This window comes from Physeter macrocephalus, chromosome 20, assembly GCF_002837175.3.
Source record: "Physeter macrocephalus isolate SW-GA chromosome 20, ASM283717v5, whole genome shotgun sequence".
NCBI classification, from domain to species: domain Eukaryota; kingdom Metazoa; phylum Chordata; class Mammalia; order Artiodactyla; family Physeteridae; genus Physeter; species Physeter macrocephalus.
Window position 1 is genome coordinate 27,952,765 of NC_041233.1, and position 22,966 is coordinate 27,975,730.

The following is a 22,966-nucleotide window of genomic DNA, read 5'->3' on the forward strand; positions in this document are numbered from 1 at the left end:
CGATTAATCTACCACAAACTAGGCAAGAATATACAATGGAGAAAAAACAGTCTCTTCAATAAGTGGTGCTGGTAAAACTGGACAGCTACATGTAAAAGAATGAAACTGGAACATTCTCTAACACCTAACACAGCAATAAACTCCAAATGGATGAAAGACCTAAACGTAAGACCAGATAACATAAAAACTCCTAGAGGAAAATGTAGGCAGAACTCTCTTTGGCATAAATTACAGCAATATCTTTTTGAATCCACCTCCTAGAGTGATAAAAATAAAAACAAAAATAAACAAATGGGACCTAATGAAACTTAAAAGCTTTGGCAAAACAAAGGAAATCATAAAGAAAACGAAAATGCAACCCACAGAATGGGAGAAAATATTTGCAAATGAAGCAACCGACAAGGGATTAATCTCCAAAATATACAAACAGCTCATGCAGCTCAATATCAAAAAAAACAAACAACCCAATCAAAAAATGGGCAGAAGCTCTAAATAGACATTTCTCCAAAGAAGACATAAAGGTGGCCCAAAAGCACATGAAAAGATGCTCAACATTGCTAATTTTTAGAGAAATGCAAATCAAAACTATAATGAGGCATCACCTCACACCAGTCAGAACGGCCATTATCAAGAAGTCTACAAACAGTAAATGCTGGAGAGGGTGTGGAGAAAAGGGAACACTCCTACACTGTTGGTGGGAGTGTAACCTGGTACAAACATTATGGAGGTCCCTTAAAAAAAAACTAAAAATATTGATAGAACTACCATATGATCCAGCCATCCCACTCCTGGGCACATATCTGGAGAAAACCATACTTTGAAAAGATACATGCACCCCAGTGTTCACTGCAGCACTATTTACAGTAACCAAGACATGGAAGCAACCTAAATGTCCATCGACAGAGGAATCGATAAAGAAGATGTGGTACATATATGCAATGGAATATTACTCAGCCATAAAAATAATAAAATAATGCCATTTGCGACAAGATGAATGGACCTAGAGATGATCATGCTAAGTGAAGTAATTCAGAGAAAGACAAATCCTATGATATCACTTATATGTGGAATCTAAAAAAATGAGACAAATGAACTTATTTACAAAACAGAAACAGAGTCACAGACTTCAAAAAACAAACTTACGGTTACAAAGGGGAAAGGTGGGGGGAGGGATAAATTAGGAGTTTGGGATTAACATATACAGACTACTCTATATAAAATAGATAATCAGCAAGAACCCCTACTGTATAGCATAGGGAACTCAATAATCTGTAATAACCTATATGGGAAAATATGAAAAAGAATGGATATACATATATGTATAACAATCACTTTGCTGTACACCTGAAACTAACACAACATTGTAAATCAACTATACTCTAATATACAATAAAAAGTAAATTAAAAAAAAAAAAAAGGAAGCCCAAGCCACCTGGAGAGGCTGTACATAACTGCTTAAGTCAGTAGTCCCATCTGAGCCCAGCCTTGGAGTCACCCCTGCCCAGGAGCCAGACACGTAAGTTGAAAGTCTTCAGTCCCCGGTTATGGAGTAACCCACAGACATTAACTCTTCCCAGCTGAGGCCCCAGACATCATGGAGCAGACAGACCATCCCCACTGTGATCTGAGTTCTTGAACCACAGAATACATGAGCATAATAAAACATTGATAATTGGTGGTTTATGTGACTAAGTTTCAGGGTGCTTTGTTAGCACACAGACAGACAGAACAGCTTTTTTTCCAGATTTTCCTAAACTAGAATTATAATTAAGTTCATCATTGCTGGTCTTCCTTCATTTCTCAGTGACCTTGCTCTGCTGCTACCTTGAAAGTCTTTTGAATCACCCAGAATTAGAAACAGCTTGGATTTGTACCCAGGAAGTCTTCCTTTGGAGCAGGCTGCTGACCCCTACACACTACTAGCTGGTCACAAGCAAATCATTTCATTTCTTTGGGTCAGTTTCCTCTTCTAAAATGTTGAGCAAAGCCTGCTTTGCAGGATTGCCATGAGAATCATGATACCATGGGCATAAAACTGCTTTCAAGGAATTTAGACTCCAGGCTTACAGCAAGAGACCTGGGGCAAAGAGATAGTTTTAATCTTCCTGGAGTTCCAGTCTTACAAAGAAGCACATTTGCCCAAACAAACCCATAGTGCTGATGCCACAGCCATCAGAAGAGCAAGCACGCTTCTCCCCATACGCTGGGGGCTCCTAAAGGGTCTGCGTGTGCACGTGTATGTAATTTTATAGTGGGCCAGCCTGGTGATTTTGAAACAACTCAAGTGTCTGACATGAAAGTGAGTGACAGTACTTGGAACCAGGGCCATGAAATGCAAGTACATTGCAAATCACTCGGTCGTGCTGTCAGGGGAATTGTAGTCTCCATATATATTTTCTTAAATGTAGTTTCCCAGCAAACCTTTCATAAAATTCACGACTGGGACTGACCTCTGCTACTTGCTTGCCTCCACAGCTTCCCCTTTCCCCTCCAATATAACCCGGGCTTGTAATGCACTTGTGGCAAACACCATTGATTGGCTGCTGAATCGCCATTCCCAGCACCCTTCTCGCTTTCTGCCTCCTTCTAGAGAACCATGAAAACTGATACTTGCCATCCCAACTTCCCATGCAGCTAGGGGCAGCCAGCGTCCATGAGGAATAAGCAAAAGTCTTTTGGGAAAGGTCATTCGTAAAATATTTTTCTTTCCTGCTATGAGGATACATAAAGTCACATAAAGCCGGCACAGCCTTTCCCACTTACCCTTTCTCCTGCCTTGAATGCAGAATGGATGCAGCTGTAGCAGCCACTTTGGGACGATGAGGGCAACTCCAAAAGCAGTATCTGCTCTGATTTCTTTGAACCAACCACCTTTCTCTGGAAGAAAACACAGGTCCAGTTTGTGTAAGCCACTGGAATTGTATTTTTCTTTTTACTTGCAGATGCAGAGAGTTCTAATATAAAACTTGTACCATGAGCAATTGAACCCTTGTCCTGTGTGAGCAGGTAACTTTCCGTTCCCTGCCCCTTATGAGGAAGGTAAAAACAAAAACCCTTGAATGTAAAGTCACACTAAGAAGCCACTGATTTCTCTGCCTCTACGGTCCATGAACTCACAGACAGTCCCTCCAGTAAAGTTCTGCCACTCTGCTTAGACCTCTGCCACAGCCTCCCTGATTTTCTTCAGTTCCCTATCCTGGTGCCTTCCCGTCCTCCACACTGAGGCCACAGAGGTCTTTCCAAAAGCAAAGGTCCATCCGTGTATTCCTGCTGAAGGGAGCAAACCAGGGCTTGCTCATGAAATCCTGAACTTCTTCACTCTGCTGAGAAGGCTTGCCTTGACCTGGCCTCTGGGTCCCTCTCCAGCTTCTGTTTCAAGCAATTCTTTTGAACTTTCCCCTCTCTATTCTCAGCTCTTCAAACTCAGCTTCAGCCACACTGAACTTAAAAATCCCCCCTTCTCACTATTCTAATCCCTCTGCTTGGGTAACTCACTCTCACCCCAGACTTCTCTGCTCCAGACAGACAGACACACACACACACACTCCGCTCTAGATTTGTTCGTCCCACCACAGGCTCCCATAGTACTCTACACCAGTATTTGGAGCGGCAAATACAAAATACAAGTAAATATCTTTCCCACAAGCTGGTAAGCCACCTAAGGGCAAGGCCTGAGTATATCTTGTTCACTGCTGTGAGGCCAATACGGGTATTCTGATCAACTCCTATGCACCCCACTGACGTGGGACTAATCCTCCGCCCTAAACAGTAGGTGGCTGAGCACCCAGCACCAGACAGACTATTAGCCATAAATACTCACAGAGAAGGGGAGGAGGACACCTCAGGCCAGGCGGGACCACACAAGGATTGCGCTTGGGAGTAGAGAAAGCCAGCAGGGACTGTGGGATTCAGGCTTTGTGGTGAAGAGAGTGAGGTAACCCTTCGTTCACGTGGAGGGATGTGATTGGCTTGTTTGAATAATTTCACGATTTGATGGGGAGGTGAAACCCATTAGGCTGAAGACCAGGTAAGGCACAGCTGATTCTGCTGATCGGGGAACTTGTCAGGGAGGGAGGCTTCCTTGCTGGGCTGGGGAGGTGGGGCATATCTGGCAAGAACAGGGAAACTCACAGCTAGGCATTTGGGGCCGAAAGAGGCTCAAGTTGTCAAGGCAGCACTTGAAATTTTAGATTTTACAATACAGAAGAGAGAAAAAGGGAAGAGAGGAATGGAGGGAGGAAGGGAGAAAGTTTCTCTTTATAGGCTGGCCTGACTTAATTCAGTGGTTACTGTGATAGACTATTTCAAGACCAAAAGTTAGGGTGACTTTTCAGTTACCACCTGGAGCACTTATTGATTGGCTGGCCCCAGCCCCATTCCTAACCTCCTTTTCTTTATCTATTTTCCAGCCAGGTCTGGTCATGTGTCAAAGTGCTGGCCAATGTATAGAATCAATGTGTAGAATCATGCTGTGGGATTTCTGGGAAAGTTTTTGCTGCTTGATTTAGGCAATATCCTTTTCTCCTTATTCCTCCTACTTTGTTCATGCTGGAATGTAGATATGATGGCTAGAGCAGCAGCAGCCATCTTGTAGCCACCAGAAATAACCAGGAGAATCATAAAGATGTGCAACATCTCAAATAATTTGCCTTTTATTCATTACTTCTCAGGAAGCTTTTGTATAATTGGGTTTTACTTTTTTTCATTTAGGATTTAATCAAATATTTTTCATATGCCACTCAGTAGTCTTCAATAAGTATCACATTGTCCACATAGCAAGAATGAAAACAGGAAATGAGAAATGGAGTCATCAGTTGAGAAATCAATAAAGCATAAAGTATGTTGTGTGGTTGCAATCCAGGATGAAGCCACGGACACTGAGTCGACACTAGGCCCTCTGTTACAGGATACCTGCCTACAAGGTAGAAGTGGATACAAGAGGACCCTCTTCAGCTAGATAATCTTACACTTCATTTTTTTCTAGCTATTTTTTCCAACTTTTGTATAGTGTAAAACTATTTCTATATGAAAAAATAAGTTTTAAAAATTGCTCTTACTGAAGTTGGGGGTAGGGTGGGGTGGGGTGGAACTGGCCCTATAATCTCTGTCCTTCCCTTCCTGCCCCCAGTGGCAGTCCTTGAGAATGTTGAGTGGATGTGAAGGGATCATAGACCATCCCACATCATTCCTCTGAGCAAAGCAAGGCAAGGGTAATTCACAGTCCTCTGAGGATCTGATGAAATCTACTGACCCTCTTCTTAAAAAAAAAAAAATGCCCACATAAAACTGCTCACAATTTCAGAGGGTTAAGAATCCCACTTTAAAAACAACAGTGAGGGGCTTGGGCTTCCCTGGTTTGCGCCTTGGTAAAGAATCCGCCTGCCAATGCAGGGGACACGGGTTCAAGCCCTGCTCCGGGAAGATCCCACATGCCGCGGAGCAACTAAGCCCAGGCACCACAACTACTGAGCCTGCGCTCCGGAGCCTGCGAGCCACAACCACTGAGCCTGAGTGCCACACCTACTGAAGCCTGCACGCCTGGAGCCCGTGCTCTGCAACGAGAAGCCACCACAGTGAGAAGCCCGCACATCGCAACGAAGAGTAGCCCCCGCTAACCGCAACTAGAGAAAGCCCGCATGCACCAACGAAGACCCAACGCAGCCAAAAATAAAAATAAAAATAAAATAAATTTATTTTAAAAAATTAAAAACAAAAACCACATTGAAATTCAGGGGCCATAACTGCCTCTTTCTAAAATTTCCTTCTGCTACTTTTTTGCTGCTCTTTCTCTGCTACTTTTATCAGTCTATTCTTTAGAATTATGTTCTTGGATCCCAGCCTATGACTGGACATCCAGATGTGCCAAGGGTCTCAGGAAGTGCAGAGGTAGAGTCACTAGGGGACATTGTCTTCCTACCAATGAAACTAAAGTTGCTTATATCCAACAAGAGTTAAAGATTAGGGATGAAGAAATTGGGTAAACGTGACTGTGGATGGCCCCCAACTACGCTGAGTGCCCCATAATTCACAAGGAAACTCTCTTTCCCCATCCAGGTGTTGTGAACTTCTGTCCTCACACAACTTCCCCCCAAAGAGTCCCCATGCTCTAGGGGACTCCTCACACTATAGAATACGCCAACTCTCTTTGGGATAGCTATCAGGTACACATCTGTTCCTCTCCTTTCTGGGATTCATCCTGCTTTCCCCTGCAAGGATTCTATTTATCTTTCATCAAGCCTCACTCTACCTTTGTGAAGATGAGCTTTCTCCTGCATTGATCTTCATCTAGACTCAGTCCCCAGGCTCCTAACCTGCTCATCGTCTGGGCTCCTCTGCAATTATATTTCTCCATGGGCAAAGTCAAAGTTAGAGATGCATGGAATAATAGGCCAAGGAACAAAGGCTACCAAGTGAATCAAAAAGCCAAGACCTAAACTTGATAGGACAGACAATAAGTACTAATTGAGTTCAGAGGAAAGCAGAATTAACAAGAGCTGTGTAAAGCAGGGTAAGGGTCACAGTGATGCCTGGATTTAGGTGAAGCCTTGAAACTACTAGGCTTTATTTAAGCATTTATAAAGCTTACCATGTGTTAAGCTCTGCACCAAATATCTCACTACAGAAGCTCTTTTAATCCTCACAGTATCTCAAGGGAAGAATTATTATGCAGATGAGGAAACTGAAGCTCAGTATCACAGAGCTGGGATTTGACCCAGGTCCATCTGATGCCAAAGCTTTTTATGGACTCCAGAACATGTGATTGATGGTGCCTGGCACATAGGAACTGCTCTACAAATATTTGTTAAATGGATGAATGGAGTGAGAATTAATGAATGAAGCAGTTATGTGAGAATGAGAAGGCTCATATATCTTGTCATGTGGATTGTACATCCATGGTGGAGGGGGGAAGCTTCCATGCAGGAAGTGGTTGGTCAGCTACTGAATCACTGATATTTATTGAGCACTTACTATGTTCTAAGTGCTTTAACACTTCAGGACAACCCTCTGGAAGTCAACAGAAATATACTGAGCACTAGACACTCTGGCTGGCCCTGTTTTGGGCCCTGAGGATGGCAAATTATCCTCAGGCATTCTCAGCCCAAATGCAGAAGAAAGACATGTACTATATACTTCACACCACAGATAGGGCTACCTGAGAGTTTAATTTACGTACTCTCCTCACCCTCTACAATCATGAACAATCCATCAGGAGTTAGATTTCTTTGGCTCTGGAGATGTCAGAGTGGTCCATGGGCTCTGAATATAGTTGGAATCCACCCCCCTTTCCCAGTTCTCACAAACTCCTCGTAATAGACTCCCATACAGTGTGAGTAATGTACAGTATAATGAATTTGTTTTATTCTGGTTCAGTCTGGGCACTGAGGCCCCTAGCTGCCTTCCTGTTGTTTTATTTACTCCTCAGCCATTCTCATTTTTGTAGCTATTCCCTTTAGCTCTCTTTTTTCTGGAAGGTCATTCTAAGGACAGGATGTTGCAATGGCCAAGATGAGCTGTGAACAAGTGCAAGCCAGGTGTGTGTTGGTGATTCTCTCTCTTCTTTTGGGCCCTCTGAAATCTGGCGCATAAAGAAAAACATCACACGCTCAAGATTTAAAGCCCAAATTCCGATTTTGAAGTTGGTGTCATTCAGATGAATGCCCCTGAGCCCAGGCACAACAGCGCAGTTACTGGGAGAGATAAGGTGATTCAGTGTCATACCTTAGTGAGCTATAACTCACAAGGGGTTGGGGAGACATTTTTGTAACCACTAAGATGTGTAAGGCCAGCCTCAGCCCTATATATTGCTGTTTTCCACACTGGCTGTTTCCTGGAGAATCCATCTCTTTCACCACAGGGTGCTAGGGGCATTGAGAATTAGTCAGTTTGCTATGCTGGCCTTGTTAACACCTGTGGCAGGACATTAATACAGGATAATAGTAATCACATTTGTTAAATATTTGCAGTGTTAGGGCAATAACTTTGAATCTCAACTCACTACATTTGATTAATAGGGATGCTGATGGTGGCACCAAGGAAGATGGACTCCTCAGCCTCCTCATCCAGACAGTATAAACACTCCCATGCTGAATGCTTCATTTATATGTGAATACAATTAAGATTAGCTTCTAATTATTTCTGGCACATGCTCTTTAATGCCAGAGCCTTTAAGTCACAGCGGTCAAAGGGTAATGCATCATAACAGGTTACAACATCCCCAAGGATTTCTTGATTGACATAAAAATGGTTTTTTTCCTCCAACTGATTGACACTATGGCAGGTGTGAAGTGATGGCCAAGCTTCTAGCTGTCCATTAAAAGATCTTAAATCAAGGAGGATGTGACTTCAATAATTAGCTTCCACATTTGAGAGTTGAGACCAGCTGGACTATAGATAGTGTTCTTTTAGGAGTTAGGGTATGTCAGGGATGGTGGGACAGTTTTTCAGTCGAGTCTCTCGGTGCAAGCAACTTGAGAAATTGGTTTCCAAAATTTCTGGAGTGCCTTTTTTATCTTCCTGGAGGAACATAAATTACAATAAAGCAACAGGATGAACTCGAGCTAGGGGTAGGAAATTTGCCAATAAGAAGAGTTAGCCTTTGTCTTTGTAGAAACCCTGTGCAGACAGGTGGGGAAATGTGTTTACCTTCAAATACTGGACCACGTATTTCAACCTTTCATTGGTAAAGTGAGATGTTATGTCTCAGGAACTACAATATACTGTAACCAAATGGGTATATTTGGGAAGGGTTGCAGAACTAGCATCCCACTGTGTTCTAAAGCTCTGTGTGCCAGGAGGACAACATTCCCTTGACCTTCCACAACTAGTCTCCCATTCTCCTGCAACTTGATCTATTTCACTGCTTTGATTTGGACAAAGGGTCTTCAAATGCATGTTTGTTCACTGGAATGTTGCAAGATTTGGAGGCAAGAAATCCATGGATCTGAAGTCTGCTTTCCCCTCAAAAACTCCTGGGGAAAAAGGACCTGGATTTTCCTTATGTTTGGGACAGATGAGCCAATAAGAGGAAGGAAGTAATACGAAGTAAAGATGATTCTAACATCCTGGAAAGGCAAACCATATATTTTGCTTAAAAATTAAATCCAGGCATACCTGTTCAATGTGTGCGATTGAGTTAACAGTTCTTAATCTTCTTGCCTTCAAGTTCTCTACCCAGCTAAACCGAATAAAAATTCAGTGTCTCCTATGCATGCTGATGCTATAATCAAAAGAAAAAAGGCTTTTCAAGGAGCTCACTTTGTAATGAAAGAGTAGGATATAATACATAAAGCAAATAATGAATCCTTAGTGCTAAAGCACCTGGAAAATGCATTCACCAAGGGGTGTGGAAGTACACAGAAGGAAAGGATTAATTTCTCAGGAAGAGAGAAATGATCTACAAAGCCAAGAAAGGCTTAATAGAGAAATTAATATTTAAGCTGAGCCTGAAAAATGAGGATGATTGTGCCAGGTAGAAAACAAATGGGAAAGTGGGAAATTCCCAGCAGCATGCCTAAGGTGGTGGCATCCTGTGATCTTCACCCATTGGGATGTCCCAGCAAGGCAGAGAGGAGAGCAGCAGCAAAGCCTCCAAGGGCACATTCATTTCCTCAGGAACTGCTAGTTGAGAATCTACTATGTTTCAAGCACTGGACTATGCAATAAACACTAAGATGATGTTGTAAAAAAAAAAAAAAAAATAGTAATGGAAACCTCGATTAAATAGAGTCAGGAGAACAGAGAGGGAGGGAGCCCAACAGGATAAAGAAAAACTCATCTTCTTTCCTGGCAGGGACTCAGTCAATGAAAAGCCATGAACTCTTTGTTTACTACAGCCCTCCCAACTTCCTCCTTCCCTCTATAAAAGAGTTCTCTTGCCCTTGCCCTGCAAGGACTTGCACGTGGCTCACCATGGGTGCAGATTCCAAATTGTAATTATTTGCTGATCCTAAATATACTCATCTTTGTTGGAGAAATATCTGGCAGCCTATCTGTTTTAGGTCAGAATTTTGGTGGCCCATACAAGGACAGGGAAGACCCCCAAAGGCTCCAGGCTGGTGAGCAAACAGGTACAATATCCACAGCTGAGCCCATTGTTACTCACTGCTTCTCTCACTGCCAACCTTACAGCTCAAACGTATGTCTTTCTCCCGGATCCAAGCTCATTCCCTCTTTGCGTTTGAAGCTCTCCAGACTTTATTTTAGGATATATTTTAAGGTTTTCTCTTTCTGGTTAAGGTCTTGTTCTGTATGCAAGTATTCATTTGGCACTTCAGTCTGATTCTCAGATCAGACTATTTCAGCTGAAGCTGACTGAGAAGCCATCAGCCCATTCCTTCTGAATAGAGGCTGTTCTCTGGAAACTGGCCGAAAAAGTCTTTGACCTGGCTTCTCCAGGACCAAGCTATTTCCTTAGAACTGGCTGGTAGTAGCTTGCAGGCTGAGTTGCAAGCTGTTTGAATTGAGCTGTTTGTGGTGTTAAGCTGTTTAGGCTGTTTGAAAATTGTTCTTTTACTCTGGAGAAAAATTTCTGAGAAATGGAATTTCAGTTATCTAAATATTTTGAGGGCACCCCACCTACAGGGACTCTGGCCGATTTTTCATTTAAAAACTGCAGTCTTTCCTCATGTGCATTTCCAACTAAATGGACCAGCCTGACCAAAGGCAATTCAGAATATCAATGGACATTATGGGGAACGTTTGAAATCCCCAAACTTAATTTCCTTACAACCAAACTGGATTACAATAACTTCAACATTTCCGGAACGGAGTGGTATGCCTATTTTGATTGATAGTTGGAAGCTTCCAAACTTTATCAGGTGCCTGCCTGAAATTGCCTCTCTGAAGAATAAGAGTTTAAGATTAACTGAGGCAAACCAACAAAGAAAGATAAGACGCTTCCTGAAACCCAGACTCTTTTCCTTGGCTTCTTTGCCTCAGGTTCTCCCTCCAGCACAGTCTTGTGTCTCTCCCTTGGCCCCATGGCCAGGCTCTGCCACTGGAGCCATCTTCCTCTTCCCTGCCTATGATGCCTCCTCTATGCCCTAAATTCCCCTGTATTAAGTTTCTCACCAGAACTTCCCCTTTTCTCTGAAATTCTTCCCACTACCTATTCCTCTGAACTTGTCAGACCCTATCCCTTTAAACATAAGCCTCCTGAGGCTCCAGAAGCTAAACCCTTTATTTCTTATATTCCCTGGACTGAAGCTGAACTGGGAGCCAGAGTCAAAGATTTCCCCAAAGTAACTGAACATCTTCATCGATTTTTTGAGGAACTTAATATAGTCATTCAAACTTAGCAGCCGAGTCTCTCTGACTTATGCTGGCTGGTTCATATGCTTATTGGTGAAGGCCAGGATGAGCATTGGATGAAAAACACTAACTGGGAAAATCCTGGAAGATCTCTAGAATTACGACTGGGGAGCTCGCTAACTTCCATGACCAGGCCCAGGCAATCACTAGGCAACTTCATCAAGCAATTCCTAGAGCTTTTCGAAAACTTGTTGATCGGAACAAAATTCAGGCTTGCACACAAAAGTCTTGTGAACCTGTTCATGATGATTACAATCAACTGCAGATTATTTTTAAAGAAGATTCTGGTCTTCCTTCAGGTGTTGATTCTACCTGCATAGCTTTTAACTCTATGCTTATTAATGGGCTGAACTGGGACTTTTCTCTTCCATTAAAAAGGACCAGGATGGAATGGCAAACTGTGTCCACTCCAGATTCAGTGAATCTGGCAAACCAGCTCTCCCACACTCTAGATAAGTCACCAAAATGGAAGACCATCAAAATTCTTAATCGTCAACCCCAGCAGATGAAGGTTCCTAAACAGAACCAAAACCCTTCTAGTTTCTGCTATTATTGCAAAGAGCCAGGACATTGGAAAAGGGACTGTTACAAATCTAAGTGCCTTAGGCACCTTCAACCCTCTAACCAGCCTTTCCAATGCCCTCCCAATTCTAATGACGGGCTCTGAGGAAGTACAGGGGCTCTTCCCAATCTTCCCTCTTAATCAGCTTGGAGAGACATTTCTCCAGAGTGGGGATGAATCTACCCCAGTCCTAACTGACACCAGAGCCACACGCCGGGTGCTCAACCCCACTATTATAAAGCAGCCCCTGCCTTGGAGTTCAAAAACAGTTCAAATAGTGAGGATCTCTAATGCACCTCAAGAGGTTCCTGTCCCTGAGCCTATTCCATTTTTCTTAGACCCTTTAAGAGATACACAATTTTTTCACTTTAGTTCCTCAACCCCTATGCATTTATTAAGCTGAGACTTCTTAGAGAAGTATCATGCCATAATTTCTTTCTCTCAAAAGGGGAAGCAATTCTAGAATTTGGCAGTAGTCATCCAATCAGCCAACTAGGTGAATTAAATGACCCTTTGACATGTTTTATTTGTTCCATCTTTGATGGTACTAGAGCTGATTCTGAAAACAGTGACCATCTGTCCCTGTTGAATCAGCTACCACCTTCCTTATGGGCAAAATCTCCAACCGGTATTGGCAAAATTCACAGTGCACCTCCTGTCAAGATTCAAATAGATCCCTCAAAACTTCTTCCCAGAATTAATCAATACCCAATGAGTAAAGAAGCGTTCAAGGCATAAAGTCCATAGTAGAAGATTACAAGTCTCTAGGCCTCATTGTCCCTTGCACTAGTCCCTGTAACACCCCTATTTTACTGGTGAGGAAACCTATGGCCAAGGGTGGAGATTTGTTGAGGATCTCTGAGCACTAAGCCACACTGTCATCCCTGGACACCCTGTTGTTTCTAACACTCCTGCCTCACTAGCATCCATTCCCATTGGATATAAATTCTTTACTATAACTGATCTGTACAGTTCGTAGATAATATTCTTTAATATTTCAGTTGATGAAGCTAGCCAATACCTTTTGCCTTCATTTGAGGAAAAAAAAATTCACCTGGACAGTAATGCCTGAAGGTTTTACTGAGAGTCCTTTGTATTTCTCACAAATCCTGAAGGCTGATCTGGATAATATAAAGTTCCCTAGAGGTTCAATTTTGTTGCAATATGTGGATGATTTGCTTCTTTGCTCTCCTTCTCAAGCCTTCTCACAGGAAGAGTGTCCGCTTGCTAAAGCTTTTAACCTTAAAGGGACATAAGGTCACCAAAATTTTTTTTTCAGTTTTCTGTAACCCGGGTTTGGTATTTAGGGCATCTGCTATCAGAATTAGGGATACATCTAGACCCAGATAGACTTCATGATGTCTTACGTTTCCCCAAACCCAAAACTGAGTGCCAGCTGTGAAGTTTTCTTGGGCTGTACGGTTACTGCCAAAAGTGGATTCCAAATTTCTCTCTTACGGCCAAACCTCACTATATTTTACTAAGCTATAACAACCCTGACCCAGTTTTATGGGGAAAACTGGACAACACAGCTTTCAAGGCCTTAAAGGAGAGTTTGATGAACCCACATGCCCTTGGGCATCCCAATTATGAGATTCTTTTTCCTTTTGTATATGAAAGGGAAGAGAATGCTCTTGGGGTACTCACCCCAAAACACAGGGACCACCATCAACCCATAGGGTGTCACAACCAGTAACTGGACCCTGTGGCACGAGGATACCACCCTTGCCATAGACCAATTATGACCATTGCCCTTTTGATTAATACCACCTAGAAAATTGTGGTGGGATCCCCTTTAACTGTTTTTGTATCTCATGTAGTAGAAGCCCTCCTGAATTCTCTGTAGTAACCTTAACCCAGTTACTTTTCTCCCCTCCATCATTAACAAAATTCCTCATGACTGCTTAACGCTAACTGATCACCTCCTGACTCCTTGTGATGATTTACAGGAAGCTCCTCTGAGTAAACTGATTTCTCCTGCTTCTCTGATGGTTCTTATTTAAAAGGTGACAATGGCAAATATTGCACCAGGTGTGCTACTGCAACTCCTTTGGATGTTGTTGAGGCAGCATGTTTACCTATGGCTACTTCTGCCCAACCGGCTGAATTATACACTCTTACAAGGGCTTGTAGCCAAGGACAAAACAGATAGTAGATATGCTTTTGAAGTAGCTTATGATTTTGGAATATTGTAGAAGCAATGTGACTTTCTTACTTTCAGCAGAAATAAAATTTAACGTGACCCCTATGTTCGGGAATCATTGGATGCAATACTTTACCTGCCACTTTAGCTGTTAAGATTCCAGAGCATTCTAAACTTTGACTCTCTGGGAGGTAAAGGAAATCACCTTGGTGATATTTCCTCAAGGAAATAAAAGGGACTAACAGCAGCCAAACCTCTGTCATGGTCCAAAGGGATATTTCCTCAAATGATAGCTTTAGAAAACTGGCTAGAGAAGCCAAACAGTTGGACCCAGAAAAGGGAAAACAAGAGTGGAAATTCAACAATTGTTGGTTTGATAAAAAGAGAAAGCTCTGGTTTGGACCAAATAACAACCCCGTCCTACTGAAGACTAAAATTCCCACTTCTCAGCAATGTGCATGCGTTAAACCATTGGTCTACTGGCAAAATTATAGCATTCATAAATCAATATTGGTGGGGAAACATTAACAAGGCCACAAAAGGTGCCTTCCTCACTTGTCCCACTTGTCTAAAATACAACTCAGGGAAGCTTGCTGGTTCCGCTCCCAAATATTTTAAACTGCCTAATGGACCATTGGAGGTCTGGCAAATGGATTTCATACAACTTCCTCTGTCTCATGGATATAAACATGTTTTAGTGACGGTGTTTTCACACTAGACTGAAGACATCCCTTGCAGACAGGCTGCTGTCTCTTCTGTGGATAAAGTCCTTATGGAAAAAATTATCTTTACCTATGGAAGTCCTCTTGACCTTCACAGTGATCAAGGAACCCATTTTACTGGGCAGGTACTTGGAAAAGCCTGTACTATTTGCCCAGTTTTACAGCATTTTTACTGTGCTTACCACCCTCAATCCTCTGGTTTATTCTACTGCACTAAAGGCATTATTAAGACTATTGGTAAAAATTGTAGAAGCCCTCCAAATACCTTGGCCAAAAGCATTGCCATTGGTCCTTCTAAATCTCAGATTTACCCCTTTTGGAGCTCATAAAATCTCACCCTTTGAGATGGTCATAGGATGCCCAATACACTTGGCTCCTTCTTCTTTTGACTCACAACTTATAGAAGGAGAGAGCCTACAACATTATAAAGGTCTAATTGCTTCTATTAAAAATAACCATGCTTTGGGACTTCCCTGGTGGCGCAGTGGTTAAGAATCCTCCTGCCAATGCAGGGGACACGGGTTCGAACCCTGGTCCGGGAAGATCCCACATGCTGTGGAGCCACTAAGCCTGTGCACCACAACTACTGAGCCTGCGCTCTAGAGCCCACGAGCCACAACTACTGAAGCCCACGCACCTAGAGTCCGTGCGCCACAACAAGAGAAGCCACAGCAACGAGAAGCCCACGCACCGCAACGAAGAGTAGTCCCCGCTCGCTGCAACTAGAGAAAATCTGCGCACAGCAACGAAGGCCCAATGCAACCAAAAATAGAAAAATAAATAAAGTTGATGCTTTTAAAAATAAATAAATAAATAAATAAATAAATAACCATGCTTTGGTAAAGCAATCTTTTCACAGTGCACTCCCTAGAGACAAAGACCTTAAGGATCACACCTTACCTCCTGGAGATTTTGTCTATTGGAAAAGATACCTCCAGAAGAACTCGCCTAATAAATAAATAAACATGCTTTGGTAAAGCAATCTTTTCACAGTGCACTCCCTAGAGACAAAGACCTTAAGGATCACACCTTACCTCCTGGAGATTTTGTCTATTGGAAAAGATACCTCCAGAAGAACTCGCCTCAGCCTTGCTGGAGAGGCCTCTATCAAGTACTGCTAAGCAACCCTTATGCCACCAAACTCCAAGGAATATACTCTTGGATTCACATGACACACTTAAAGAAAACACCAAACCTTGACTGGCCTGCACATCATCTGGTGATCTGAAAGTACAGATTTCCCAGAATTGAAGCACATAACATCTGATGAGACAGCTTTCCCAAGATATCCCGACCAGTCCCCTTGGGAGTTGGCCACCAAGTCTTTTATGATGATGTATAACACTTCAAGATCTCCAACATCTGTGATAAAACGTGCTCGAAAGTTCTCTCTCCTACACCTCCTCGTTACTCAAATGTTACCTCAATAGGTTTCCAGTCTGTATGCTTTCCCTCCCATGTGAAACACTACACTCAGGCAAGGTCCTTCCTGGCACTGAGGGACAAAAAGCCACAGAAACTGGGAAACCTGACTCCTGATTAGTGATGTTTTTAGAGGAAGATCTTGATCGAAAGGGAGAAGTGTAAAAAAAAAAATTATAAACAGAAACCTCAATTAAATATAGAGTCAAGAGACCACACTCTCACTCCCTGCAAGGATAGCAGAGCCCAACAGGAAGAAAGAAGATGCCTAACAAGAACTCAGCCAATGAAAAGCCATGGATGCTTCTGTTTACTATAGCCCTCCCAACTTCCTTTTCCCCTCTATAAAACTGTTCATTCCCCGTTTTCTTGCCAAGCAAGGACTAGCACATGGTTTGCCATGGTTGCAGACTCTAAATTACAATTCTCTGCTGATCTCGAATAAACCCATCTTTGCTGGAGAAGTGTCTGGAAGTCTACTCGTTTTAGGTCAACAGTGTAGATAGGGTACTGCTGCTTAGCTTTTTCTTTATCCCTTTTTCTTTTTTCTTTTCCATTATCAATGTGACATTATTATAGGAACTCACTACCATATTTTATGTATATACTATATATTATATAATATATACTCTTATGTATATAAGAAAGTAACTTATAAGAAAGTTAAAAGAGTTTGCATTTTATAGTAACTTGTGTTGCTGTTGCCAAGTAGAAGAGAGGTGTTGCTGAGGTGAGAAAAGGAAATAATTGAGGTTTTTTAAAAGCAATTTTATATATATTGTATACTTACAATAAATGCATATTAATATATACATTTCCGAACCTCTAATTTTTTAGTAGTACTAAAGTTCTTGTGTCACAGTACACTTGGTCGTCCCCTCAAGTTTATTTTTAGAACACCAATGTTGAGCACAGATTTGGTATGTGGGTGAAGAACAAAGGAGAAAGGAAAGAAGAGAGGATTAAAAATGGACATGAAAATTGAGAGTAGATAGCTAAGGCCTCTAAATACCATTACTTGTAGGGGATGAAGCACCATTGTGTAAATAGTTGCTCTGAGAGGATCACAAAATCACATCTAAGTGTTAGAAATAGAATATTGTCAGTGGATGGCTAGAGGGTGGCCAGAAACAGGAAGGAAGGAGGGGGACCAGTTAGGAGGAAAAGATATATGAATTGTTGAGGACCTTAGCTATGCCAGTGGCTGTGAGAATAGATAGGAGGGGTCAGGATGGAGAAATATTCATTAACTGAGAACTGATTAGATGTGGGAGGTGTTGGAGCAGAATGAAGATATCAAGATCCATGCTTAGGTTTCTATCTTAAGCAGAGTCATGAATGTTGTGCTATGACTGACAAAGGAAATCCAAGATGAAGGAGCAATCTGGGGGAAGAGCATCAAGTGCAGTTCTGGACCAGATGAGTGTGAGGTGTCTGTGGGTGTTCAGGAGAATTACAAAAAGTAGAAAGTTTGGGGAGATGAATACATAACACTTAAGGAACCACTCGATTTTAAATAAAAGGCAGGGAAAGTGTAGGGGAAGAAAAGCCATTGAGGGAAAACAAATGGTCAGAAAGGTGGGAAGAACTAAGGGAAGGGAAATAATATTTATCTAGTTTCTGTTTTAAATCAGATACTGCTATGTACTTAACCTGTGTTATGGCATTGAATTCTCATAGTAAGCCTGAAAATAATCATATCCCACTTTATACATGTGGCTGAGATGTTTTGAAATACTAATTGACATTTTTCCTACAATATCTTTGTACCCACTAGCCTCTTCCCTTGTGGCATTCATTGATTCACAGAATAAATGTTACAGAAGCAGGAGGAAAAGGATTTTGGTTTTAAAGAGGCTATGCCTTTAATTTTCAAAAATAAATAGATATAGAGAATCTGAAAACCAAGAGAGTTGTGTCTCTGGTTCTCATTTAGAGCCCTGGGGAGCAGGAAGGCCTGGGTAGAAATGACACCCTGGTGTGCCCAAGCTGATTGGCTACTGGCAGCCTCTCAGAGTTCCTGGTGTCTCAACAAGATGCAAGGACAGTAGAAGGATTCAAGATGAGAGTAGCATGGAAGTGAGGAAGGGTCTTAAAGAGCCCCACCAAATTTCTGATAGCCAAAGAAAGCCAGGGAGAAGCAGACTGGCTCCTGGATACCCACAACGGGCATGAAACTAGCTCAGATAGGGGTGGGTCTGATGAGGCCTCTGGTTCATGCATGAGACCTGACTCAGGGGCAACCTTCATGAACTGACAACCAAAGATTGGATGAAAATGGGCATCTCAGCAGATGTCAGTGTGGATAGATCTTGACTAATCCAGGCTGAGAAATCCTCCCAAACCTTAAAACTATATGAGTCCCCAAGAACAAAGAAAAAACCTTGGGAAAAGAAAAGGGAAATCCTTGAAATGGCTGATATCGGGTATTTGTCCCCTAGCCAAGTGGGGGCTTTAAACATTGGAGAAAAATAAAGTTATATTTCTTGTGCTGCTAAAGTTGTGGTCAAAGATTTGTATCCACAATAATCAGTAAAACAGCATTTAGGAGAAGAGGTTAAGATGATTTTTCAAAGGCCACGCAGGTAGGCGATGATAGAGCTCGTATATAACTGTAGGTCCACCTGGCCCCACAATCCTTGCTCTTGCTACTATTCCATGTGCAATGCACATTCCCATTTTCTAGACTTGGTCTGGCCAGGAAAAAGTCCCTAACCTTTCCTGCTTTTATTTCCCTGTGGTGCTGAGGGCAAATCGTAGAGTAAGTCAGCTAAAGACCAGACCCAGGTCTTTGTCTGTAAACCTCACCTTGTCCCTTTTACTTCAAGAAGCTAGCAACATAGTCACTACTTCTTCCTTTGACACATGAAGGGAAAGGTTAGGGTTGGGTAAAAACAACACAAGTTTAGGAGGGCAAGAAAGTAATTTAAAAGCATTTGTATTTCACAGTAATTTTTGTTAGTTTTGCCAAGTAGAAGAGGTCAGCTGAAGTGGGGAAAGGAACGGGTTGAGGTCTTTAAAGCAATTATATAATGAAAGTTGACAGTATGCCAGGGGCTGTATATTACTGCTACTCAAAAGCGCAGCCCGTGGACAAATGTCATTAATATCACCTGGAAGCTTGCCAGAACTATGAGTGCTTAGCCTCCATCCCAGATCTATTGAATCAGAATCTCTTGAAAGAGGGCCCAGAAATGTGTATGTTAATAGACCCCTCAATTGGGTATTATTATGCACGCTGAACTTCACCAAGGGCTGCTATAGAAATATGAAAAGCAACTGATCAGAGATGAGGAAATGGATTATGGAGAAATATGGGCCCAGGTGAGCTTGGAAATCTTAAGCATGTAAAGTAGTCCACGATCACGGTCATCATATTCTCGACATGAGATTGGAGATAGAATCAAAGAGAAAAGGCTATGTTGATCCAGAATATGTGAAATTTGCAGGATAGTGAGCAAAAGGTAAAGAAGATAAAACTAAGGAGTCTAAGAGTGCAGCTGACGTGATTGACCGACATTAACAACGCAGGGAGGGTAGAAGTAATCCCGGGATGGAGATGATTAATGGGGAGTCTTAGCCAAAGTTAAGGAATTTAAGGATGCTGTGATGTCTCAATGTCACTTTCTTGCAATGGATGGCAGGAGAGGTGGAGGGAGATGGTCAGATAAAGGTATGCAGGTACAAGTAGTTTGCTGAAGTGGAGTAGAGGTAAAAGACCGTGTCCTCTTATCACAATCGATTCCATACTTTTCCTGATTTAACAAGGAGGTCTGGTCACCAGCAATATGGGGACAAATTACTGGTAAAACCACAAAAAAACATGCCCTTTCTGTAACCTCTTTCTTGGTTTTATTCATCTATGTCTCATCACTCCTCGCCTTCCTCAGATTCTAGTGTTTCCTGAAGGTGAATAAATCTGCAATCCAATTCCGTCTCCCCAACCTGTGAATTAAGATGGGGCTTCAGGATGTGCACACACACACAAGCCTTGCTTCTCCATGAAAGATTATCTTTTCTTTTGCTTGTCTAGAGAAATCACTTGACTTCTGTGTCTTGCGTTAGGCCACTGTCCATAACAACAGTGGTGTCATTTTGATGTGCTCTATGAGGCAATGGGCACTTTGAAGCTGAAAGATAGAACAGACATGGGTAAATAGTACTCCGAGCAGACTGCTATTGCACCATTAATGCCAGCAATTATTTCACCGAGTGACACATCTGATAAAAAGTCAGCTACCTTCCTCCGGGAAGTGTCTCAGTAGTTACAGCTAGGGACTTCTGTGTTGTTTTTTTTTTCTTCTTTTCTTTCTTTCTTTTTTTTTTTTTTTTTTTTTTTTTAAATGGGCAGAGCTTGTTAATTCTCTCTTGTTAAGTCTCCGTTTCTCTGGGTGAGGGTCGAGGTTTTAGATCCTGGCTTCATGGGAGCCAGCACAGATTCAAGGCTATTTCCTGGAATGGGATATGTAGTGGCCTTTTGATTGGTCCTTTCCAGGTTTCCTTTTTGCTCAGTTCCTCCTCTCCCTGTCATTATCCTTGACAGCTTTCCTTTTCTGGTTTTGGAAATGCAGATGTGACGGCTTAGAAACTAACAGCTATGTCTAAAGAAGACTTAGCATTTGATGGGCTGGTTTTTTGATCATCATATATAGCACTATATGCCTGGCATTGTCTTAAGCAAGGCTACCAATATTAACTCACACAATCTCCATAATAATGACTGAAGGTAATTATTATCCACATTTTTTTCAGACAGCGAAACTGAGGAACAGAGGTGCAACAGAGGCCAACAGCTCATGAACAGCAAAGTAGGATTCAAATCCAGACAGTTTGGTTACAGATGACCCAGCTGCCTTGCTGGCTGTGCTATGCTCTGTGGACAATGTGACCTGGCGTCAGTATGGGGAAGGGGGGATGTAGTGTACATAGTGATGAGTTAGAGGGGGTGGAGTTGGGCTTTCTGAGATTTGCACTGAGATTCGTCCTTCAGTGCTTGTTTTGGAAGAATAGTTGCTTTAAATGGCTGACACCAGGACTCCAACTGCTTGAACAGCGACTTCCAATCACAGAGGACCCACTGTGTTTGGGGCCATTACAGCTGGGACTAGGACAACTAGCTCCTGATTAGAAAATTGTACAGGGGAAAGATCAGATGCACCCAGTGATGCGGAGTTAGTTCCAATGCCAGAGATGGAGTGATTACCCACATGCCACGAGCCTATGTGACTGAGAAACACTCAGGAGCGGGGGAATGTGACCTGGGGCTGGGAGTGGTTGTGTCAGGTGCTGGGAAGAGAGTTGCTGACAGGTATTCTTTGGAGCTGGCTGCCTAATGGTTGGTTCTGTAGCCACGACTAGTCTGGCTCAGTCCAAATGGGAAAGTTTTCTGAAATCTCTACATCTCTTCCCCAGATCTGACGCCTGAGGTAGTCCATACTTGTGGTTTTTTTTTTTTTCTACAAAACTTATTATTTAGACAGAATTCCTGCTTTAAGCGAGGGTACCAGGACCTGAGAATTTTGCCCATGCCAATTCCCTGGCATGGGAAAGACTATATGGTCTAATCAGATGGCATATTAATGACAATAATGAAGGCTGAACACTCTTACTCTGTTATGTAGAATTGAGGAAGCGTGCCTTATAAACATTAATAAACAGAAACCTCAATTAAAATCGTCAGGAGGCCAGAAGGGGAAACTCTCATGTGCCATGATGATAGAAGAGCCCAACAGAAAGAAGAAATGCTGCTGCTTCTTGCCTGGCAAGAGCTCAGCCAATGAGAGACTGTCACAACTCAGCCAATGAAAAGTCACTATACTTCGAACTCTCAATTCCTCCAATGGGCTCTTTGTTTACTATAGCCCTCTCAACTTCCTCTTCCCTTTTTATTTAATTTTTTGGCCACTCCGTGCGGCTTGTGGGATCCTAATTCCCCGACCAGGGATTGAACCCTGGGCCCCCTGCATTGGAAGTGCAGAGTCCTAACCACTGGACCACCAGAGAATTCCCCCTCTTCCCCTTTTTAAAAAGCGTTCTTTCTATTTTCACTGGGGACTTGTACTTGACTCTTCGTGATTGCAGACCCTGAATTACAATCCTTTGCTGATCCCAAATAAACTCATTTTTGCTGGAGAAATAACTGGCAGTCTATTTGTTTTAGGTCAACAGTCTTTAGCCAGATTTCACTATAAATGTGGCAGAATAGTTCTACCTCCTCACCTCCTTCTTTTCTTTCCCTAGTCCCACTGCTATAGCCGGGGATTGGACTTTGGTAAAACTGGCTAAAGAAGTGGATTACCATCTGAAATTTTTAAATTATGTTGAAAATATGGCAAGGCAAATGTTTATTCATCTTGTAGGTATTCCAAATATCAATTCATTGTAGGTTTTATGCCTGTATCACAATTCCCACTAATTTCTAATATGGATGGAATAGGAGCAATCTAAAGAGCTGAATTTTCACAAGTGTCACTAAGAAATCTAAGCAAGAATGTCACTGAGTTACAAGGAGATGGCAAATGTGGAGTCAAAACTACGTAGTGAAAACAAAACAGAGTGAATCCAAATACTTGGTGCACCAAAAAGTGAGCAGACTAAATAGGAAGTAAATGAAGAATGTATTACACCCAAAGAGCAGGAAAGTCAGTTTATCATCAGCCTTGGGATCTTGAAGCCGGAGGGGTAGTAAAGGTGGAATAGCTGTGGGGTAAACAAAAATAGTGTCCACCATCTAGTGCTTAGGGGACACCTGAACCCATTCTTTCTTCTTGTGTAAAAGTCTTGTAATTTTCCTACACTTTGTGGCCC

The 22,966-nt window shown here is 42.3% G+C and overlaps 1 non-coding gene across 1 annotated transcript; it reads right to left on the minus strand.

Moving 5' to 3' along the window:
• Positions 1–22,088: 22,088 nt before the first annotated feature.
• TRNAG-UCC (transfer RNA glycine (anticodon UCC)) lies at positions 22,089–22,162 on the minus strand. The gene has a single exon. It is a non-coding gene; the product is annotated as a tRNA-Gly (tRNA).
• Positions 22,163–22,966: the final 804 nt, after the last annotated feature.